The sequence below is a fragment of the Oryctolagus cuniculus genome, chromosome 10 (assembly GCF_964237555.1).
Source record: "Oryctolagus cuniculus chromosome 10, mOryCun1.1, whole genome shotgun sequence".
NCBI lineage: Eukaryota > Metazoa > Chordata > Mammalia > Lagomorpha > Leporidae > Oryctolagus > Oryctolagus cuniculus.
This window is the reverse complement of record NC_091441.1, coordinates 87,843,875-87,866,700: the sequence shown is the minus strand read 5'-3', so window position 1 is coordinate 87,866,700 and position 22,826 is coordinate 87,843,875. Positions and strand designations below refer to the sequence as shown.

The following is a 22,826-nucleotide window of genomic DNA, read 5'->3' as shown; positions in this document are numbered from 1 at the left end:
ACACTGAGATGAGATAGCCAAGAAAGTAAAAGGTGAACTGGAGCTGACAAAAGTCCATGGACGCGTTTGCTTTGTGACATGCAAGAGTCATCAGTAGAGCCACGTCTTCCTTCAAGTCATTTGGGAATAAGGACTGAAATGGAACTCAGCTATGAGAAAACCAACTGGTGACTTGTCCCTGAGCAGTTGCTTTAGGTTTAGTCAATAAGGATTGGAATAAAAATATCCAACACACCATTTGTGGGACAAGCCTGAATATCAAACACACTACTCTGGGAAAGTCTCAAGTTTCCAGCGGCTGAACTGCCAACTCCAATAGAACCTTGTGGCCAGAAAGGAAGAAAACAACTGGATGTTACTGAAGAACATTCCAGTTTCACGAAAGTATTGAAGGAAGGAGGGAAGCAACAAATCTGATTTAGTGAAGACATTTTCCTTGACAGCAGAGATTTACTCCTGGGTTATAAATTCGCCATGATGGAGACTAAAATGCAGTGAGAGTTAAATTTCACCTATATCTCATTCAACTCCTAACGTGATTTAAATGACAAGATTTCAGAAGTGACATGTAGCCTTGGATCTAAATATATTTTTTATGGTTGGAAATTTTAATTTCAGATCAGTGAAAAATCATGACACCTCTTCATGTGTAAGAGCCTTCAAGACTGGAGTGTTAGGCTGGCGCAGATGGCTTTGTCAGGCAGAACTATTAATGCTAAGGGGAATCAGGTGGCAGAATTTGCACAGGCTTATCTATAAATTCGCTCCCGCTAGATAATATTGAAATGGTTGAATGACCGACCTCGTTCTAAGATACAGACACGATGAGTTCATCTTGTTTTAATCTTATATTGGATGTTCAATTTGCCTGTGACATGCTGGTGTTGATGCCCTGTAAAAGTATTATATGGGCATGACCCGACTCCTGCCTTCCACCACAGCTGCATCTGGAAAATACACTCTCCTGTCTTCTCTCTGCTCTAGCTTCCATCAAAAGGACTTGTCGCTTCCCATCCGAGGACTTTTGAACCTACTGCTCTCCTGGCTTAACTTACCTCTGAGCAGACTCCTTTTTTGAAAAGTTTCAGATCAAGCATCTCTTTGGGAGGAAGCATTTCCTAGCTTCATTTCTCAGATCGGGTCTCCCTGTTACTTATTGTCAGGGTCCCATAGCCTTCTTTGCATGTATGCATGTTAGAGAGGGAGGCAACTGAGGACCAGCCACCCTGGCTACCCCTTTGAGGTTTCTTGTTGACTAATGACTACCCTAGAAAAACTGGTAAAAACAGATGAACGTTTATTGAGAGTTGTGTGCTAAGCAGTTCTTGCAGGAAAGCTGCGAAGTCCACATTACTTTAATGCAGATGAGATGAGAAAGCTGAGGTGGAGTGATGGAAGCACCAGTCCCAGCACACCGGGCTATGGGGTACCGTGAGTGACCTTGATGTACTTCAGTCCCTCTGTCTCTTTCTGAGGTCTTTTTGAAAGGGCACTGCTCAAAGCCACGTATTGAGTCTATCAGTAGATTGTCTGTCAAACCCTTCCTTCTTGTCTTCCTAATTTGTCAGTTATACTCCCCTGGCAGTGGGTATCCTTTAACATTCTTAACAACTGGTGTACCTGTCTCTGTCCTGATGGTTGCATGCTCTAGGGTAGGCAAGTGATTGAGAGAAAGCAATTATAGCAGGCCTAAGTCAGCATCACCCTGCCTGAAAGAAAGTTTAAAAATGCCCATGCTAGCAGAAGAAAACGATGAATGATTGAAACATAAATAAAATCAAAGCCGTGGCTTTGATGGGTTTTCTGTGTGATTCTCCATACTAGATGTGGCCACCACAGCAGCTGGCCGCTGGAGGGGCCGGTTCGATAAATGTGATGGGAGCAATCTCACTCTATTACTTTTAAATTAACTTAGTCCACGTAGCTGTCCTCACCATGGCTCCTTCTTAGGGAGCAGGACGGCCCTGTATCGATTAGCTGATGGATAACAATGTTTAGCATTCTAAGGCAGGACAGGACCCCCCCACCTGGGGTCTCCACCGAGGCGGACCCCTAAGTCCATTTAGTTAAGTTAGGGCTGCTAGAGCAGGGAACGACAAAAAACTCTTGAATCAAGTTCAAGAAACCTGAACACCAGGATTGGCAATGGCGCTATTTACAGACTGCATTTGGGAGCTGTTTTCTCTGCTGTGCGTAAAAGCCAAAGCTAAAAGAGAGTGCCACAAATTCATGGTCACCAGACATGGCTGATATTAAAAAAAAAATGGAGCATCCCTTGGAGAAGAGGGAGATCTGCAGGCCACTTGGAGAGGTTGCAGTTCGGCTTCCGCACCTGCACCTGAGTGGTGGATGAGGCAGGGTGGGGTGAGAAGGTATGCAGATGCTCTCAGGGAACTTCGGAGTGGCTGCAACAGCAGTGCATTAAAGTGGCACCGTGTGAAATGATTCATTGACTTGCCTTTCTTTTTTTCTCGTGTATTTGCTTTTGGTCCTGTTTAAAAATGCAAGTAATTCTGTGCTGCCTGGTCCTGAGCTCTCTCTCCCAAATCCTTGATTATTACAAAGTGACATATGTGAAACCTTACCACCGACATTCATAGACTTATAATCTTACTCCTTCCGTTGCTTTATTAATGCTTTGGCTTTCAGCATAAAAACCAGCATGTTGAAAACCGTGGAAGATTGCTGATGATGACAATGACATTTATCATTCTCTAATGGAGGAACTGTGGCTTCTAGCGGGAAAGTTGGCCAGTGCATCCAATGCAAAACCCTTCATGTTAAATGCAGTCCTTGCTGAGGCCAGCTTTTCTCCCAGGTACTGGAGACTTGAGTGTCACATAGGTGTGCACACCATGTCCAGCAATTGATGAACTGATTGTTTATTTTTAACTCTAGGTTTTATGGGTGAACAATTGATTGCATGTTAATTCATTGATATGCAACGTATAATCAAGGGCTTTCTTTATGCCAGACACTGCTCTATGCACTTGGAAGATATCATTGAAGAGAAAAATACTCTCTTAAAAATTAATGAGCTATTTTATATTCTTTTTTAAAATTTATTTTCATTTTATTTGAAAGCCAGAGAGAGAGGGGCAGATGGAAAGATATCTACATTCACTATTTCACTCTACAAATGCCCACAACAGCCAGTACTAGCCCTGCTTGAAGCCAGGAGGCTGGGACTAAATCTTGGTCTCTACAGTAGATGGCAGGGACCCAAATACTCCAGCTGTCATCTGCAGCCTCTGAGGGTGTGCATTAGCAGGAAGTTGACCTAGAAGCGGAATAGCTGGACTTGAGCCAGGCACTCAGTTATCAAATGTAGATATCTCAAGCACTGATTTAACCACTGCCTGTCCCAAGAAAAATATTCTTGCCACCATGGAGCTTAGATTCTAGCAAAGATTAGGCAGACCAAAAACATTCTAAATAGCTGTGTATATTAGAGGGTGCAAAGTACTCTGGAAGAAAAATTTCATATATATACCTGAAGTGAAGTCAGGTGGGCCGGGGACTCGTTGGAGATTATCACTTAACAGCCATCATTAAGGTCACATTTAAGCCAGGCCTTGAAGAGGGGACTCTGATTTGGAATATCTCAGAACCCCACGAGGAATTCTAGGTTAGATTGTGGGAATATAATAATGCCTCCTGGAGAATAGCAAGTCTTGGGTTATCGCACACTAAAGATACTTTTCCTGTTTTTCTTCCTAACTTCCCAGTGTTCTTTCCTACTGTCTGAGCCCTGACATTTTCTAGGACCAGTGACCAAGCCTCCTGCTGCTCCTCACTCTCGTGGGAATTGGACTACAATCAGAATTCAGAATGTGACATTTGTGTCTGACACTTCAGGGTCATGAAATCCGTTCAAGAGTTAAGTAAGTGGAGGGTGTTGGCTTCAGGCAGGATTTTGCTTCACTTTTATTGGCGTTCAATGTGATTCACTGACCCAAATCAGTTTTAAAGGTTCACTTATATATGCAACGTCTTATGAATGGAAAAAGATAAAAATGTCCCTAGAGCAATTTTACTGAGACTTTGGTGCACAAGGAAACAGTGTAAATAAACAGCAAGAAAAGCAGTAGCTAAGGCACTGTGCTATGGAACAAGACAGAAGACAAACGCTGGATAATTTGTACCGTCCTCTGATTAAATGGCCATGAACAAATCATTCGGGCCTCCAGGGCACACTCCGTTCCTCTTTGTTGTGACTGTGGGGTGGCACGCGCCTGTGCATAGCCCTGTGCTCCCATAACTCAGGCCCCCTTGCAAGCACTTCTCTGCACCAGTTCCACGAATACTTGGTGTTCCCTAGTATGCAGCAGCCAGTAATAGTAATCATTGAAAGATAACAAGCTTTTGAGTGCTATACAGGTCGTTTTTTTTTTTTTTTTTGTTACTACAACAAAATCACTGAGACAAACTATTTAGGAAGGAAAAAGAGGCTTATTTAGCTCACACCTTTGGAGGTTCAAGATTGGGAGACCCCCTTTGTTTGGGATCTGATGAGGGCAGTAGATGACAGTGGCGTAGTGCATGCCAAGGAAGGATCACACCGTGCACCAAAAAGGACAGCTGGGTCTCGCGCAGGCTTTTATAGGCAGTGCTCTGGTGCGAAACACCTCAGAGAGCATGCCCTCAATGACGTATGGATCTCCCACCAGCCCTATCTCTTGGATTCCATGATTGGATTCAGCTTCTACCCTCTTAGTGCTGTTATCTTGTAACTTTGGGGTTTAAAGTTCTTCATGAGTTCAGGAGACAAATCATGTTCAAACCATAGCCAGTGCATTTCCTAATCTCACAATAATCTTATCAGAGGAGTTCTTATTTTGGGGCCAGTGTTGAGGCACAGTGGGTTATACCACTGCCAATGACACCAGTTTCCTATTGGGATGTAGGTTTGAGTCCCATCTGCTCTGTTTCCAATCTAGCTCCCTGATGCTATGCCTGGGGAATGTAGCAGAAGATGGCCCAAGTAGCTAGAGCCCCCCATGTTGGAGACTAGAATGGAATTCCTGGCTCCTGGCTTTAACTTGGTCCAGACCTGGCTCTAGCAGTCATTTGGGGAGTGAACCAGCAGATGAAAAATCTCTCTCCCTCTCTGTTTCTTCCTTGCTCTCTGTTGCTTTGCCTTTCAAATAAATACCTCAGTAAATTTTTTTTTTTTTAAAAAAAGGAAAAAAGAAAAAAATTTTTTCCCCCTATTTACACATGTACAACCTGAGGCCATGAGTAATTGAATTGTGATGCCTGGTACATACCACTAGTGGGATCCTTGGCAGTCTGGATTTAGGGTAGGACCCTCGGCAGGCTGACCCCAGAGGTCATATAAGAACACATCACACCCGCGCCACAGCTCACTAGGCTAATCCTCCGCCTTGCGGCGCCGGCACACCAGGTTCTAGTCCCAGTCGGGGCGCCGGATTCTGTCCCGGTTACCCCTCTTCCAGGCCAGCTCTCTGCTGTGGCCAGGGAGTGCAGTGGAGGATGGCCCAAGTGCTTGGGCCCTGCACCCCATGGGAGACCAGGATAAGTACCTGGCTCCTGCCATCGGATCAGTGCGGTGTGGCCATTGGAGGGTGAACCAACAGCAAAAGAAGACCTTTCTCTCTGTCTCTCTCTTTCTCTCACTGTCCACTCTGCCTGTCCAAAAAAAAAAAAAAAAATACCACATCACATCATGTACAGATAAGTAATTCTTTTAAAAAATTATTTAATTATGTATTTTATCTGAACAGCAGAACGACAGAGATAGATCTCCAGTGCACTGTCTCATTCCACTACTGAAAAGAGCTGGGCTGTTCCAGGACAAAGCAGAACCCACAAACTCAGTCCAGCTCTCTCATGTGTGTTCCAGTGACCCAGCCACCTGAACCCTCACCGAATCATCACCTCCTACCTTCCAGGAAGCTGGAATTGAGAGTGAAGTCAGGACTGGAACTCAGGATTTGCTGTGCCAACCACCTGCCCCAATACAAAGATAAATCATTTTTGTTGACACGATGCTGCGTTATAGACTTGATGGGATTTGCCTGTTGATGATGTGCTTCCTGATTGCTGAACTGACAATGCCAGTCCTCAGTTGTTACCTTTACTCTTCCTCTCCATGCTCACATGTCCTGTGGAGGGTAGGAGGTTCAGCACCACCTCTGGCCTTTATCCCCTAGATTCCAGTAGGAGCCTTCCCTAAGATAGGACAATTCGGATGTCTCCCGGCCATGCCATGTCTCCCACACGGCAACATCTCCCCCAGAACTTCTAGTCCAGATGCTCAGATACACAGTCTTGCCTACTTTCAAGTGCCAACACCAGACTCTGAGTCTAGTCCAATTTCTAATCTGTCTAGGAGCTGTTTAGATGTAGCTGAATGCATGGATAAGGGCAGAGTATCCTATCAAAATGCCATAGTTGAGCAGGTATAGATAGCAGGCCTTTGTTTCTTATTCTTGGGGCTGGAAAGCCAAAGGTCAAGGTATAGGCAAGGCGGATTTCATGTAAGTCCTCTTTTCTTTTTTTGTGCATGCAAAGCTAGGGAGTAAGCTCTCTTGTGTCTTCTATTGTAAGGACACTAATCCAGTGACATGGACCCCACCATCATGACCTCATCTAACTATGTTTGTCTCCCAAAGGGCCCACCCAATAATATCCCCACACTGAGCTAATGCTTCAGCATATGAATTTGGAGTGGGGCACAGGCATTTAGTGCATAACACTGAACTTTGATATATATATATATATATGTGTGTGTGTGTGTGTATAAGATTTATTTATTTATTTGAAAGTCAGAGTTAACGTAGCGAGAGAAGGAGAAGCAGAGAGAGAGAGGTCTTCCATCTGCTGGTTCACTTCCCAGTGAGCTGCAATGGCCGGAGCTGTGCTGATCCAAAGCCAGGAGCTAGGAGCCAGGAGCCCGGAGCCCCTTCTGGGTTTCTCATGTGGGTGCAGTGGTCCAAGGAGTTGGGCCATCTTCCACTGCTTTCCCAGGCCATAGCAGAGAGCTGAATCGGAAGTGGAGCAGCCAGGTCTTGAACTGGTGCCTATATGGGATGCTGGCACTACAGATGGCGGCCTCACCCACTATGCCACAGTGCCGGCCCCTGAGCTTTGATAGATTAGCTATAGAAAGAGCATAAAGTCAATAGAGTTTGTTCATATTCCAGCAGTCTTCCAGTCTTTGGGCAAATTATCTAACCTCTTTTAGTCTATTTTCTGACCTGTTAAATGAACGTATTACTCTTTGTCCCATGGATTGGTTTTGGAGATTAAATGAAATTATTCATTCCAAGATCTGTCACTTTCACCAGGAAAGAAAGCTTTGTTGTTCTTTTCTCTCCAAACGTCTCTCCACCCAAATTCTAAGTGCGTGATGCAGGCCCGTCAAAGTTAGAAAACACTAAAACAAAGTTTGTGAGACTTTTGCAGAACATTTGATTAAAGATGTTATAATTTATAAAATGAATTGTGTGGTTTATTTCTGAGTACAGGTGTCACAACCCACATGAGGCACTTGTTCATGTATGGAGTTATCTATTTATCTACCTAACAACCTAACTAGGTTTTTTTTTTTTTTTTTTTTTTTTTTTTTTGAGTAAGAGAAGTGTTTATATGTACAACATAAGTTTTAAAAATGTAAACTACTGGGAAACTTCTGGGAAGTTCTTTACCGTCTGGTAAGAATTAAGTGCTTTCATGTAATGGAGGGAAAAAAATCTCTTTTTTCTCTAATAAAATTGTGGGAACAAGATGAGTCACAGCAATGCAAAAGCATGGAATGTTTGCCAGACATCCTCATCTATGTTTATCCCATGTTTTCCTGGCCCTTAAGGCCAATTGTGGTCTTGTTTACAAAATTGAACTCAGATCCCTTTTTTTGGTAGCTCTGAAGAGTGTCTACGTATGGAGCTCTTATTGGTCATTCTGAGGCTGTTTATGTCCTAGAGGATCAGTGAAACAAATGTGGCCATGTGTTAAATTTGCTTTCAGGATGCGCTGGGGGTGATGGGCTGTAGAGGGACTTCCACAGCTGGTGGGTCTTAACTACGCATCCTAAGGGGTCCGGCTGCTGCCAGCGCAGCTGGAAACACTTGATGCCTTTGCCTTGTGCAGTCACAGTGCTTGCTCCCCGCACCCTCCACCCTGCAGCATTAGAGCAGTGCTGATCATTAAGTATCTTTAATAAAAGATACCTTCTCAGCCTCTGAATGACTCTCTGTGTTAAATATTTCAAAAAGTTATTCTACTCAGTGAGACGCTCTTGACGTTAAATAGATTAAATGCAAAATTGTTGGTTTCTGATGGTTTTCCAGTGTTAAGTATTTTTTATAGGTAGTTACTTTTCCAGCCGACAGCCAGCTCCGAGTGTTTAATATTTAAAACGTTGCTTTTATGGCTCTGTGGTGGGTGCATCTGAGTATAAAACGTAGTGTGAGAATTGCTGTAAATTTTGAAAGACCCTTCCTAATGAACGTGAGAAGCAAGTGTTTTCATTTTCTGTGCATGTTTATATTTCACACAGCAAAGTAGATTCCTAGTTCCACAAATGGGAGACAGTTCCTCCAAACCCCTTCCCCCTAGAGTCCAATTTTAATGTCTTGTCTCATGCCAGATAACAAGGTATGCTGGAACAAATGTGTTCATCCAGCACTGAGCACCTGTGACGAATGTGCTGCAGCTAATGATTAAGACTGGGGTAGAACATGGGGTTCCGTGGAAGCTCTCAGGGACATTGTAGAAAAGTGGCTGTCTCTCCTCGGCCTTTATGCAGGTGGCATGTAGTTCTCATGAGTCAGGTTTGTAAGTGGCACTGCAGGAGCAGTGAGGTGTAGGAGTTTGTCAGGGCTGGCAGGTGACCCAAGTTAGGGTTGTGAACACACCTTGCTTTCCATTTTGGGAGAGCTCCTCTGTAGCTCTAAAAGCTTGGGTGTGACCTCTGAATGGGACACTCCTTCCAAAAGTTCATGGACAATGATATTAAAAGATACATTTATCTTGATGCCAAAGCGTTTTGAAATCCATGTATATGAATAATCCTCAAAATTTCCTGGAAAACATGTTTACTCTAAAAAGGATGGATTTCAGCATTTTTTTTTTTGCAGTACAATGCATTTTTCATGAACTTTTTTGAAGTGGTCTGCTCTGTGAAGTTCAAGTACTTCTGCCAGTTTTGAGCAGGTGAGTTACTAAGACTGAGCACTGGAGTGGATGGACATGCTGCAGTGGGCAGATGTGAAAATAAGGGATGATGACCAAGCTTTGAATCCTGGCCCCGCCCACTTTTCTTAGTGAATCTGTGTCAAGATGTTTAACCTCTCCAGTGTCTCAGTCTCTTCATCCATAAAATCTGAATTCTTGGCATGGATGTCAGAATTAAACGCACTGATGCATATTGAAGTTTTCTGCTCTCAGCACCCACCATATATTAAGTGTTCATTAAATATTTACTGTTGTAATACTGTTTCTCTATGTAATTGAATAGCAGAGTTAATTCTTGTAGCAGGGATTCAGAGAAGGATTGATGTGGGGACTTGAAAGTCTCTTCTGATGCCAGATGTGGTAATTTCAGAAAACAGCCCTTTGTGTCTTTTCTTGGAGCACTTGAAGAATACCGGCATAGTTTTCTTTAGGCACACTGGTGTCAAAGTTTGAAATGATACCGTCCATGAATTCTAGACACATGCAAGACAAGACATTTAATCTGCAATTATTGTCACAAAAGGAAATTCTGCATACCTCTTATTTCAGACACACACTCTGACCCTTAATGCTAAATATTGAAATTTCTCTTGTTATTGCTTAGAAATCATCTTTTGGCTCTCCTGTCCTCCCCATCCGACGTTCTGGGAGATTATCCAGAATTAAAGTGATGACTTAAAAGAACGTCTTGCTTTTGCCTGCAAAATCTTCCATTAGAACTTCTGTGCCCAGATATCATGGTGGTAATGGTAGCTGTGATGAGGATGAAGATGATGATGATGGCGGTGATGTGGATTTTGATGGTGATGATGGTGGTGCTGGTGGCCATGACGGTGGTGGTTATGGTGGTGCTGGTGATCATGGTTGTGGTAGCTCCCTAGTGTTGGCTGTTCTATATGAGTGGCACAACGATACGTGCTTTCTATGTATTATCTCATTTAAACCTCTTTGCCTCTTCTTAATTCTGCATTGTAATCATCTCTCTGCAGTAGAGGCTTTATTCTATCCAGGGTTCTCCCCAGCAAATGGTGAGGTGAGGCCAGCGTCTAGATCTGTGTTAGCTCTTAACAGCTTTTCATGTTGTCTCTCGAAGTGCCCCAGAAAACCTGTGTGGCTCCTGTGCCAGTTCCTTCTAGAGCTGACCGAATTTAGGCCAACCTGGAGTTTAAACAGCAGTTGTGGAGTCCAAGATGAGAAACATGTTTCCAGCCTTGCCCTGGACTCTCCAAAAGTCGTGCTTGGGGACCCGTGTGCAATAAACCTGGCATCCCAGTGACTGCTGCTTTCAGAGCAAGTTCCAGGGTGGGCCAGGATTGTGCTTTAAAAATCTGTGGTTTCTACAATACGTCATCATCAGTCTGAAACCTTTCCTGAATTGTCCCTTCTGATCCTCTGATAGTTACTCCAGGTTTTCCTGTTTCTCTATATTATCGATTTTATATAACTGAACTTGCATGTTGTTCATTTGCCTGAAACTTTGTTGCTCCTGCTCCCCCACCCTATGTCCATTTTTTATTATTATTGATTTTCCTTTGAGTCTCCACCTTAGTGCTTTCTCCTGGAAGTTTTCAGAGCTCCTCTACTTCCTTACCTTAATTCTGCTCCTAGATGTTCTTGGGGCAACTTCTCCTCTCACAGCCCCTGTTGCTGTGCTGGGAATGTCTTTTTCATGAGGCCATGAATTTCTCAGAGACGCTTTTTTAATCCTATTCATTCTTGTGTGCTCAACAGTTAATACATGCCTTGGCATAAGATCGGTGTTCAGTAAAGATTAATTATCAACCTGAGTTAATTCATGTATATGAGGGTATCTCAAAAAGTTCATGGAAAATTGAATTAAAAGTTAAGCTTCCTTTATATAAAAATTGAAATCCATGCATGGTTTTTCCATAAAATACATTTTCCATGAAATTTTTGAGGGCTCCTTTATGCATGGATTTCAGATCCTTTCTGACATAAAAATAAAGCTACTTTTTATTCCATCTTCCATGAACTTCTGATGTTTCCTCATATTTATACTCCAGAAAGACATCTAGGATCATAGAATAGGAATAAGGATCTTTGATTCACATCTTGAAAGGATCAGGAACTTTACTTATATTTATTTAACTATGCATAATAAAAATAGATTTTAACCTGAAGATCCTTTAGGTATAAACTTTCTTGTTGAGGAACATGCATCAAGGTTATTGGACCAGGTTGTGAAAAGTTCATCAGCCTGAAGTTTTCATTTTTTAAAAGAGTCCTTAAGGAAAGGTGAAACCCATTTTCTTGCTCTGTGCAATTTTGTCATATGAAAATTATCTCAATGAATGCAAAGAGGCCCAATATGTTTTTCCATTAGGTTTCTATGTTCATTTTGTAGAATCAACTCAATAGATACACTTCTAGTGTTTTGTTCTCCAAACTGCAATACCATTTATTTTCATATCCTATTTTCTCTCTCCAGCAGCAAACATCAAGACTTTTTAAATCAACATTCAATTATCAGCAAATGACTTCTTTCTGCCTATTTCAGAATGATTTTAATGTGGTTGTGTTTATTTGATTAAATATTTTTTATATCTGCTTTTGGATAACACAATTAGAATTGTTTTACCCCTCATGCAATCACTGTGGAACCCTGTGTATAAGAGAATAAAGGAGGGCAATGGAGGAGCAATTTTTTTTTTTTAATTTGAAAAGCAGAAACACAGAGAAAGAAGGAGAGAGAGGGAGCAGGGGAGGGTGGGAGAGACAGACAGATCTTGCATTTGCTGATTCACTCCCCAAATGGCAGCAGCAGCAGCAGCAGCAGCAGCAGCAGCAGCAGCAGAGGCTAGTCTAGGCCGAAGCCAGGAGTCAGAAGCTACATCAGGGTCTCCCATGCGGGTGCAGGGACCCAAGTACTTGGACCGTCTTATGCTCCTTCCCCAGGCACATTAGCAGGGAGCTGCATCAAAAGCATCCAAAACTCAAACCAGTGACCACATGGGATGCTGGCACTGTAGGTAAAGGCTTAACCTGCTATGCCACAGCACTAGCCCCAAATTTTTATATTATAAAAGAGCATATAAAATATTACTCTTGAGGCCCGCATTGTGGCATGGCAGGATAAGCTCTTTGGAATGCCATCATCCCATATCAGAATGCAATTTCAAGTGCTGGCTACTCTACTTCTGATCCAACTTCCTACTAATGACCCTGGGAAGGCAGCAGATCTTGATCCAAGTACTTGGGTCCCTGCTACCCATGTGGGAGACACAGATGGAGTTCCTGGCTCCAGCCATCTTCCTGACAAAGCAATGGCTGTTTTGGCCATTTGGGGAATGAACCAGCAGGTGGAAGATAGCTCTTTTCCTCTCTCTGTCTCTCTCTCTGTCCCTTGCCGCCGCTCTCTGCCGTTGAAATAAAATAAACAAATCTTTCGAAAATAATATCTCAAGTTTTACAAAGGGTTTTTTTGGGGACCTTCTGTTAAATATTTGGCAATTCAGGGAAATATATGCTTTGAAGTTAGGAAATCTCAATTGCAGTATAGAATAAGCTTTCATCATGGCTCACATTTTTTTTTTTCTGAAATTCTTCCAGTTTGATGACTTCAACTTGGATGGAGTCTCTTGGGTTATGAACAGGTGGAGAACCCCCTTGTCCAGTGGGGTGGTATGATTTAGTGATGAAGGAAATATTGGAGCAAGAAAGCACAGATGTCTGTGAAAGTCAGTTCCATCAGAAGGCAGGGCAGCCTGCGGAGATCAGAGTTGGCCCAGTGCAGACGTTTGGGAGAGCCGGCATGGGGAAAAGGCTAGGAGCAACGTGGGGAATGGTGGAAATTTTGGTTTTCTTGATAGTTTTTGCTTCCATGGTGGTGGCACCAGCATACTCGATCCAGCCTTGTCCTGCTCGTGGCTTCTCCCCCTTTCTTCAGATCCTTTGTTTCTGGAGGAGGTCGATGACTCCCGATGTGGAATAATGCCAAGGAGAAGGAAATGGACATTTCTCTCATTTATCAGGATACACGGAGTATATTCATCAGAATGTCACACTGTACCTCATAGATATGTGTACAATTGCTAAATATTATTAAAAGTATGTTTTTCAGTGTTGAAGGAAATCTAAATACAAACTAACCAGATCTGGTCATCAGCGGATATGTGGAATTAACACACTGTACACCATACATCTACATGGTTCAAATACACAAAAATAGCAATTTTTAAAGAGAACCATTCTTTTTGTCTGCTACATTTCAAATGCGTGTTGTGCAGGACCTAGTTTTGTCTGCTGTTTGCCTCTCACTAGGTATGCACTGTTGAGCCAGACACCTACCCTTTCTTTGCTCAGGGTGGCCATCTTTTTTTTTTTTTTTTTTTTTAAGATTTATTTATTTATTTGAAAGGCGGAGTATCAGAGAGGCAGAAGCAGAGAGAGAGCAAGGTCTTCCATCTGCTGATTTACTCCCCAAATGGCCACAACAGCTGGAGCTGAACTGATTAGAAGCCAGGAGCCTGGAGCTCCTTCCAGGTCTCCCACGTGGGTCTAGGGGCCCATGTCCTTGGCGTGTCATATGGGATGCAGGTGCTGTAGGCAGAGGCTTTACCTGCTATGCCACAGCGCCGCCCTCTGAATGTCCATCTTTAAAATTCAGTTAGTAGGGCCGGCGCCGCGGCTCACTAGGCTAATCCTCCGCCTAGCGGCGCCGGCACACCGGGTTCTAGTCCCGGTTGGGGCGCCGGATTCTGTCCCGGTTGCCCCTCTTCCAGGCCAGCTCTCTGCTGTGGCCCGGGAGTGCAGTGGAGGATGGCCCAGGTGCTTGGGCCCTGCACCCCATGGGAGACCAGGAAAAGCACCTGGCTCCTGGCTCCTGCCATCGGATCAGCGCGGTGTGCCGGCCGCAGCGCGCCGGCCGTGGCGGCCATTGGAGGGTGAACCAACGGCAAAAGGAAGACCTTTCTCTCTATCTCTCTCTCTCTCTCACTGTCCACTCTGCCTGTCAAAAAAAAAAAAAAAAAATTCAGTTAGTAGTGATGCTGACCTTTCGAGATTCTGACTGTGAGAGTAAATGAGCTGGGGCCGGCCCTGGGACGCAGCCAGTTAAGCCTCGGTTTGCAGCTCTGGCATCTCATATGGGCACCGGTTGGGGTCCTGACTGCTCCACTTGCGATCCAGCTCCCTGCTAATGGTGTGGGAAAGTAGTTGAAGATGATCCAAGTGCTTGGGCCCCTTACCCATATGGGATACCCAGATGAAGCTCCTGGCTCCTGGCTTGGCCCTGGCCCAGTCCTGACTGTCGTGGCCATTTGGGGAGTGAACCAGTGGATAGAAGATATCTCTCTCACCCTCTCTCTGTAACTCTGCCTTTCAAATAAATAAATAAATCTTAAAAAAAAAAAGAAAAATAAATAGTGATTGCACATGAAACCATTAGTTCAGAGAATAGTACACACTAAATACTCATGAAATCTTAGCTGTGACTATTAATAAAAAATAAAAATTATCAATAATGGTGTTATGCAGCCATATTGTCACTGTTATTAATATCCTTCTAATCTCATACGGATGTGTCATTGCTCAGCCCAAATGCCAGCTCTTTCATTAAGCTTTCCCTCATCACCCATTGGAATTAATTACCATTCTGTATTCTTATTTACTTTTTCCTTTATGTTTATTATAGCCCTTAATACTAAATGGATTTCATTATGTATGTCCTGGAAACTTGGGGATCATTTCTTATCTGTCCTTTTAATCAAGCCTGAGCATAGTAATTATTTTAAATTAAACACCACTGTGGTGGATGAGAGGCTGAAAGAGTGTGACCTTGCTTTCATTGCAAGAAGCAGGGATCGTAGTGGGGTAAGAGCTGCCGCCTCCTGAAACTCAAAAGAGTTGTACCAGATGCTACCTGGACTCTTATTTTGCACTTTAGCTTCCCCAGCAGCTGCCTCTTTTCAAATGGCCTGTCTTAGGTCGAATATTCGTTATCCAAGGCAGGGAGACACGGTTCCCCTGATGGAAAGCCTTGAATTATTTATGTAGTGTTTATCTCCCAGTTTACTTCCCATCACAACCAATTAAGGCTATTTGGTTTCATTAAAAATAGCATTTTCTCATTTGGGAAAACATTTGTCTGAAGGAAATTTAAATTTCCTCTCTTGGAGGCTGCAAAGCCGGTGTCAAGTTAACCAAGGCATTTTCCTCCTCACTGTACACTTTTTTTTTCTGTTTAATTCTTCAAAAGGCATGAATTAGTAATTGAATTTCATTTTATCCAGCTTTTAGATTTAAATCTTTCAAAATCGGTAATTTATAAATGACTTGTAAAAGTAGACTGTATTGCTCTGAAAACTGCACTTTTCTGTTTTCTGTCACATACCCTTAGTAATTTGTTACAATAGCTTAATATGATGACCAGTGTGGGCCAGTGACACAGTGGGTTAAACTCCACCTGCGACGCAAGCATCCCATATGAGGGCTGGTTAGAGTCCCGGCTGCTCTGCTGCTGATCCAGATCCCTAGTAACGTGCCTGGGAAAACAACTAAAGATACCCCAATTGCTTGAGAAGTGGCCACTCACATGGGAGACCTGGATGGACTTCTAGGCTCCTAGTTTCCATGTGGTCAAGCACCTGTAATTGCGCCAGTTTGGGGAATGAACTAGTAGATGGGAGATCTATCTCTTTCTCTCTTTCTGTCTCTGTCTCTGTCTCTCCATCTCTCTGTAACTCTGCCTTTCAAATAAATAAATAAATAAATCTCTTTTTTTTGACAGGCAGAGTGGACAGTGAGAGAGAGACAGACAGAGAGAAAGGTCTTCCTTTGCCGTTGGTTCACCCTCCAATGGCTGCTGCGGCTGGTGCACCGCGCTGATCCGATGGCAGGAGTTAGGTACTTATCCTGGTCTCCCATGGGGTGCAGGGCCCAAGTACCTGGGCCATCCTCCACTGCACTCCCTGGCCACAGCAGAGAGCTGGCCTGGAAGAGGGGCAACTGGGACAGAATCCGGTACCCCAACCGGGACTAGAACCCGGTGTGCCGGCACCACAAGGCGGAGGATTAGCCTAGTGAGCTGCGGCGCCGGCCAAATAAATAAATCTTTAAAAACAAAAACTCAGTAGCTCAGCTCGTGGAGAATGGTAGCAGACACCTACCCACAGTCATCATCTTGAATAAAATGTTAGATCTTCTCAACAGGTCATGGCCCATACAACCTGATTCTGAGATCCCCCATCCCTCAGATCTGACCATATTCCATTGAAAACTACACCCCCAGGTTCACCTTTTATTATGCAAGGTTTGCATTGAATTCCTGGGTGACATTGCTTAAATGAGCATGAAATACATTGGATGGGTAATGATGAAGCAGTGACAGAACCAGATGTCTCAGGGACAGGGCTCCAGCTGAGCCACCACTGACTAGGATTCATCCATAGGAGGCTGACTAATCCAAGATATGCTCTTCCCTTACCTCTCCCCAGGAGATGATTGCATGGAGCAAGACTTAAAATGGATGATGTCGGCCGGTGCCGCGGCTCACTAGGCTAATCCTCCACCTTGCGGCGCCGGCACACCGGGTTCTAGTCCCGCTCGGGGTGCTGGATTCTGTCCCGGTTGCCCCCCTTCCAAGTCAGCTTTCTGCTGTGGCCAGGGAGTGCAGTGGAGGATGGCCCAAGTGCTTGGGCCCTGCACCCCATGGAGTCCAGGATAAGTACCTGGCTTCTGTCTTTGGATCAGCGTGGTGCGCCGGCCACAGCACGCTGGCCGCGGCGGCCATTGGAGGGTGAATCAACGGCAAAGGAAGACCTTTCTCTCTCTCTCTCTTCTCACTGTCCACTCTGCCTGTCAATAAAAAGAAAGAAAAAAAAATGGATGATGTTGATGACTGCTAATAGATAAAGGATTTCCTTGCATAATCTCATCCATTCTGCCCTGTACATGCTGTGATGGTGCATTTAGGGGTGAACCCTGTAGAAATTCCTGTGTATTTTTCTCCCTTCTATGTGAATATACTACCGCCATTGGCCTTTCTTTAGGGAGATAAACAGCAGCATACAATGGAGGAATAATAAATGTGCCAGCCAAGGGCACAGCAGACCCCACTGATGGCACATGACGTCCCTTCCCTTGTGTCTGACAGGGTTTCCTACTCCTACAGGAAGGTTGGAGACAGGCAGCCACCACCCACTAGTTGGCATTCACAATGCTGGATTAGACCTATTTGCTACCTCTCTTCCCTGCATTCAGCCTGGGGGACTTCCTGTCTCTTACCATTATGTGCTGATGCATTTTCTAAAAGTTAAACTTTCAGAATTCGTGTATCACCTGCACTCACATTTCCCATGCAGAAATCTTTCGTGATTTTATTCAAAGCAAGAGTATTGAAAGAACCTTTTGGAAAGCTATCTTGACTTTCTCAGTAGATGTTTATTGCCTTTCTAGATTGGTTTGACCCTTCCTTAAATGGACAGATGTCTTGGGCTTCCAATATACACGAGGGAAAAAAATGCTAATAACAACCACTTCCTTTATTGGACATTTGCAGAGTAAGGATGTCTGGTGAGCTAATTATGAACATTATGCTGTGTGATTCTCACCAGTGTGTTAAGTAGGTGATATTGCCATGCCATATTATGCATGATGTAAGTGGGGCTTGGAGAAGGTAATTTGCTCATTTGTGTCATTGCCAGAACGGCAAGTAGAACCCAGAATTAGGATCCATCTTTCCCTTGCTTGCAGGTTTTATTTCAGATTCAAATCATCTTTTTTGGTTAAAACAGGCTGTCCTAGGTAACACCGTTTACATCATGTAATCACTCTATGGTGCATTTGACAGTAGCTTCTAGAGTGCACAAATTCCTTGGATCATTTGCCCAACTTCCTCTCTGACAGCCTTGTTCACAGTTGCAGCCTTGCACCAAGTTCAAGTTTTGTATAAGACTCCTTTAGTTCATTCAGCTGCCACCTTAAGTTATAGGCATTTTCCCCTCTCGTGGCTGCATGTCAGTGCTGAGTTCCTCAGAAATCGTACACGCCTCAGGATGGTAGGACCCCTTCATTCCCAATATAAATCATTCCGGCAGAGGCTTTTGAGTTCATAAATGCAATAAGCTTTGCCCTTTCTTTCTTTAACATTCTCTCCCCATCAGCCCTTTTCAAAACAGATTCAGGTTTAAACTTACATGAATGTCAAAAAATAAAATTTAAAATAACATTTAAAAAAGGCAGCACAGTTATTTAGCTCCTGTCTGCAGTTGAAACAGTGGGATACACAGCTAATTTCACTCATACTTTTTAAAATGTGCATTAGTAACCCGACACTCCATTAATTACTGTATTTCATATTGGGAAGCTAAACTTGCTTTTCTTAGAAACCTGCTGAAAGCAAGACAATTGCCTCTGCAAGCTACCTCTGAGTGTTATGTATTTAATATAACATGTTAACATAATAATTCTGTTTTATGGAGAAAAGAGGGGGAATTGTATGCTGATGATAAGAAGCCTGCATCATAAAAGTAAGGAAACAAACAAGGAAGCAGAGTCTGGTACTCCTCTAGGAAGTGAGACAGTACAGCTCTGTGAGGCCATGTCTACACAGGCCAGAAAGCTCTAGTCAGGTTCGGGTGGGTAATGGGTGTGGCGACCTGCTTGCTTGGCAGTTTATAACTGTTCTATAACTTGCTTGTGAGTCTTTCGGTGCAAAGAAAAATCAGAATGCTCTAGCATGTAACCCTTTTATCTTTTAAGATAAGTACTTTGTAACCTCCAAGGGTAGACAGGATAGATGGAAAGTATAACCTTACAGTGTGTGCAGTAGAAAGCTCTTGGGAATAGCTTTTCTTCCTCTATAAGTGGGATATAGGCAAACACTGTCATGTTATTAACAGGAAGAACAACCTTTTTGTATATATATCTCTATCTTCTTGCCACCCTGTCTTTTTCAGTCAACCGTTGTAGACCGAAATGGAAGTGAACCTTGTTATTAATTAGTAGGGCTGTCTTCAGAAATATTTGTGGTCTTTCATTCCACACCTGCAGTCATCTGAGTTACTTGCATTACATAATTGCGGTGTCATCACATTTTATTTCATCTGTAAAGGTGAATGTGTTCTTTTTACCCTTCTGCAAGGAACAAAGCTGGAGAATATATATAATTTAAAAATGGGTTCTGCGACGGCACATGACTTTCATTTAATTAAAGGCGTCGGGAAAGGGAAGTTTGAGATAAGGCTGAACAAGAGCAGCTGCCTGTTTCTCTCCCTGGCCTTTTCAAAAGGGACACAATATGTAACTGACTATTTTGTGGACTGAATGAGGAATTTTTTTTTCAGAAAAAGGGGAAATAACTTGGGCACAAATTTAAAGTTGATAACCTTGAAACAGAGTGAAAAGGTGAAGATCCTAAAAAGTTTTTTAAAAAATCAAGTAGAGAGAATGGAGGGAATTCCTCGTTGTACTTCTTCTGTGTCTCTTTGCTGTCTGCTACTGCACCTATTAATCCCTGAACATTTGCGGTCTTGTTACTGACAGCAGCCTGTTTGGTGTTTGAGGGTGGCACTGCAGATCATGCATGCTACTTTTTGCTCTGAAATCAAATTTCAGTTTGTAGAACTCTCCATGTCCTACTAAGTTAATCAGATGCTTAACCATTTGGTGTACTGGGTAGAGAAAGGTTTACTCAGAAGCGATTTTGAAAGGCTCAGTCTGGTGAAAATATGCCTTTCCCATTGACAATATTTAAATAGAATTCCTCTGGTGATGAAAGTTTGGCTGGAGTGGTGCTTGGTGCTTCATGTCATCCAAATGCACCTTTACTCAGTAGCTTTCCAAATAATGTGTAGGATTTTCATTGTTGTATACCCATTAAAAAGATAGACTGGAGTGGAACAGCCCGCATAAGTTACAAAAGATGCTGGGAGATAATTTGGCTTTGAACTTGCATGGATTCAGAATACCGGAACATGTTGATTGGAAAATTTCTGGAGAACCTTACACATAGAACATTTTATGAGTTCTATAGTATTCAGCCTGTGTGGGGAGGTCAAAGGTAATTTGAAGTAGAGAAGCAAGATACTACTGAACTGTTCAGGTGAATAGTCAAGACTAATGCTGCTTGGTTGGAATAAAGTCTTGTTAAGAAGTGATCTCCATATGGCTATGTATGGAATGTCTCATGCTGAAAAACATCCAGATCTGGTGTTGCACCAGGGAAATATTAGAAATATTGAGTGTGTGGTTTAAATGATACCTGGGAGCTTTTTTAAGCTGCCAATAGATTGGAAAATTAAAAGTGTTGAGTATGTCAGTGGATGTCAACTCTATCTGTAAAAGGATAGTATCCAGTAGGGTAATTGCTAACAGAGATATAATAGATTAAACAATAAACCAATTTTATGAAAGAAAACATCAACAAAAACTCTTTAACTTGCATGGAGAACAATAGAAATACAAACATGAAAGGGGTCTGGCGAGAGCCCAGTGGCGTGTTGCTTAGATGGGGAAGTAGAAAAACAGTGATGCTGAGTAGCTTGGGCACTTGTTAGTATTGTTTGGGTTGGGAACTGTGGAAGCCACCCCATTCTAGCTGAAGAAGCATTGTGGGAATTTACTGGGGTAAAGATTGGTTTGCCGTTTTGAAGATAAGTTATCAGGAATGTGTCTCATTGGTTTAGCTCCAATTTTCCTGAATTGCCCTCAGCAATTCTATGCTGTACAGCAGTTCTATGTTACATCCGTCCAGGTTCAGAGTCAGTGGAAAAGAGATGCCTGCATGTCTCTGAACCTTTCCGGGAATGTTCTCTTAGAACCCTTATGAGAATCTTATGTAACCCTATGTCATCGTTGATGTTTCTATCTGTGGAGCCCAAGTCTCCAGTAAAAGCTTTTCTTCTAAGAGTAGGGAAGCTGTTGTTGTCCAAAAGAAGTCATGGTGTTGTTCCTGGAGATTGAGGTCAAGCCCACAGTCGCCCCTCCCACAGCGCAAAAATCTGCTTAGGGGCGGGATGGAGATGCATCTCCATATTTCCTGACTCTGTCTCATCAGGCTGCCTTTCTGTCCAGTGGGACCATTAATCCAACAGTTATTTATTGAGTGTTATCCATGAACAAAATACAGAAAGTACTAAGAGTCACACTGTCTGATTGATTGCAGTGTAGATTGGAGAGGTCCTGGTTACCAAAGTCCAAAGCCAAGTATTAGAGGAATCGTTTGGCATGGCTTCCCTGGAGCTCAGAATTTCTAGTGTGGGAGCCCAGAATCTGCCCCTGTTTTTTAATTTGAGAATCAAAGAGAAAGAGAAATCTCATTCACTTCACTCCCCAGATGTCTTCAAGAAGCAGGCTGGGGCAGGGAGGAGCAGGTTACAGCTGAAGCCAGGACCCAGGGACAGTCCAGGGACTCATCCCATTTATTTGCACCATCACCACTGTCTCCCAGAGTCTACACTGATGGGAAGCTGGAGTTAAGAGCCAGGGCCAGGAGTTGAACCCAGGCACTCCTGACATGCGCCATGGGCATCTTAATCACTGGGCCAAAAGCCTACTCCTAGAAATCTGCTCTTTCAACCAGGTTGAGGAATTGCTGGGCAATCCAGGCATTCTGCATATGCGAATAAATTTCATTATAAAAACCATTTGCAGATTATTTCTGTCATTACTGCAAACCGAGTTGGAGTTTCTCAAAGCTAGGGTATCATGTACCTAATTTGGAGCTGTGTTGAATTCTTCCTATTCTGGGGTTCTTCTCTAGACCTAGTAAAGTTTCTCAGCTTGGGTTTAGGAATCTATATTTTCTTTAAGCTATCCATGTGAACTCTGATTCCTAGTAAAATTATTCTGCAGTATGAGGAAATCAACATTGGATTGCTGAGGCCTGGAGGAAGGTGTAGGTTAGAATGCTTTATGTTAGTTTTATGTGTTATCAATTAAAAAAAAGTTTTATTAATATTTGATGTATATCTTGCAGCTGGTGCCCTCATGTGAAATGAGCCAGCTGGTCACATGTCTTATTTGGCAGATATTCAATGGAAAGAATGGGAATACCAAAGTATATATATGTGCATTCAGTTGCCTTCAGCATGTTGTAAGCAATTGCACTTTATGCATGCGTATTGTAAGTGATTCTCTTTGTTAATATTATATTTATAACTAAACCATCCTTTCTAAAATAGATGAATGGTCTAATCAACACACTCCATGTCAGCCAACTTGTAGGTTAAAAAAATGAGGTTCTCATCAGATCTGATGTGAAGGTGAGCATGAAAATTCTAAATTATCAAGATAATTTAGTATGTTTTGATGTCCCTTATCATTAACCATCAACCTCATCTAAAGTGTGCTTTGTGAGTCATTACAAAATAGTAATATAAAGAGCAGGGTATTTTGAAATAATATTTCCTTCACTTTTACTGCATCTAATTTTTTTTTGTTTCTGCTTTTGTGTGTGACTTAGAATGGATATATGTGTTGGTATAGTAATGCAAGAGTATAATTTATTAGTAAACAGGAATGAACATTTGGCTCCATGGTTAAGCCACTGCTAGGGATGTACGTATTCCTTGTTAGAGTGCCTGGGTTTGAGTCTGTTCCGGATTCCAGCTGCCTGATAATGCAGGTGGAAGCTCAAATACTAGGGTTCCTGCTGCCCCTGTGGG

At 42.9% G+C, this 22,826-nt stretch overlaps 1 protein-coding gene across 4 annotated transcripts in view; it reads left to right on the top strand.

The window, feature by feature from the left end:
* The window catches only part of PTPRG (protein tyrosine phosphatase receptor type G), a 774,814-nt gene that overhangs the window by 496,604 nt on the left and 255,384 nt on the right, over nt 1-22,826 (top strand). The window lies entirely within an intron of this gene.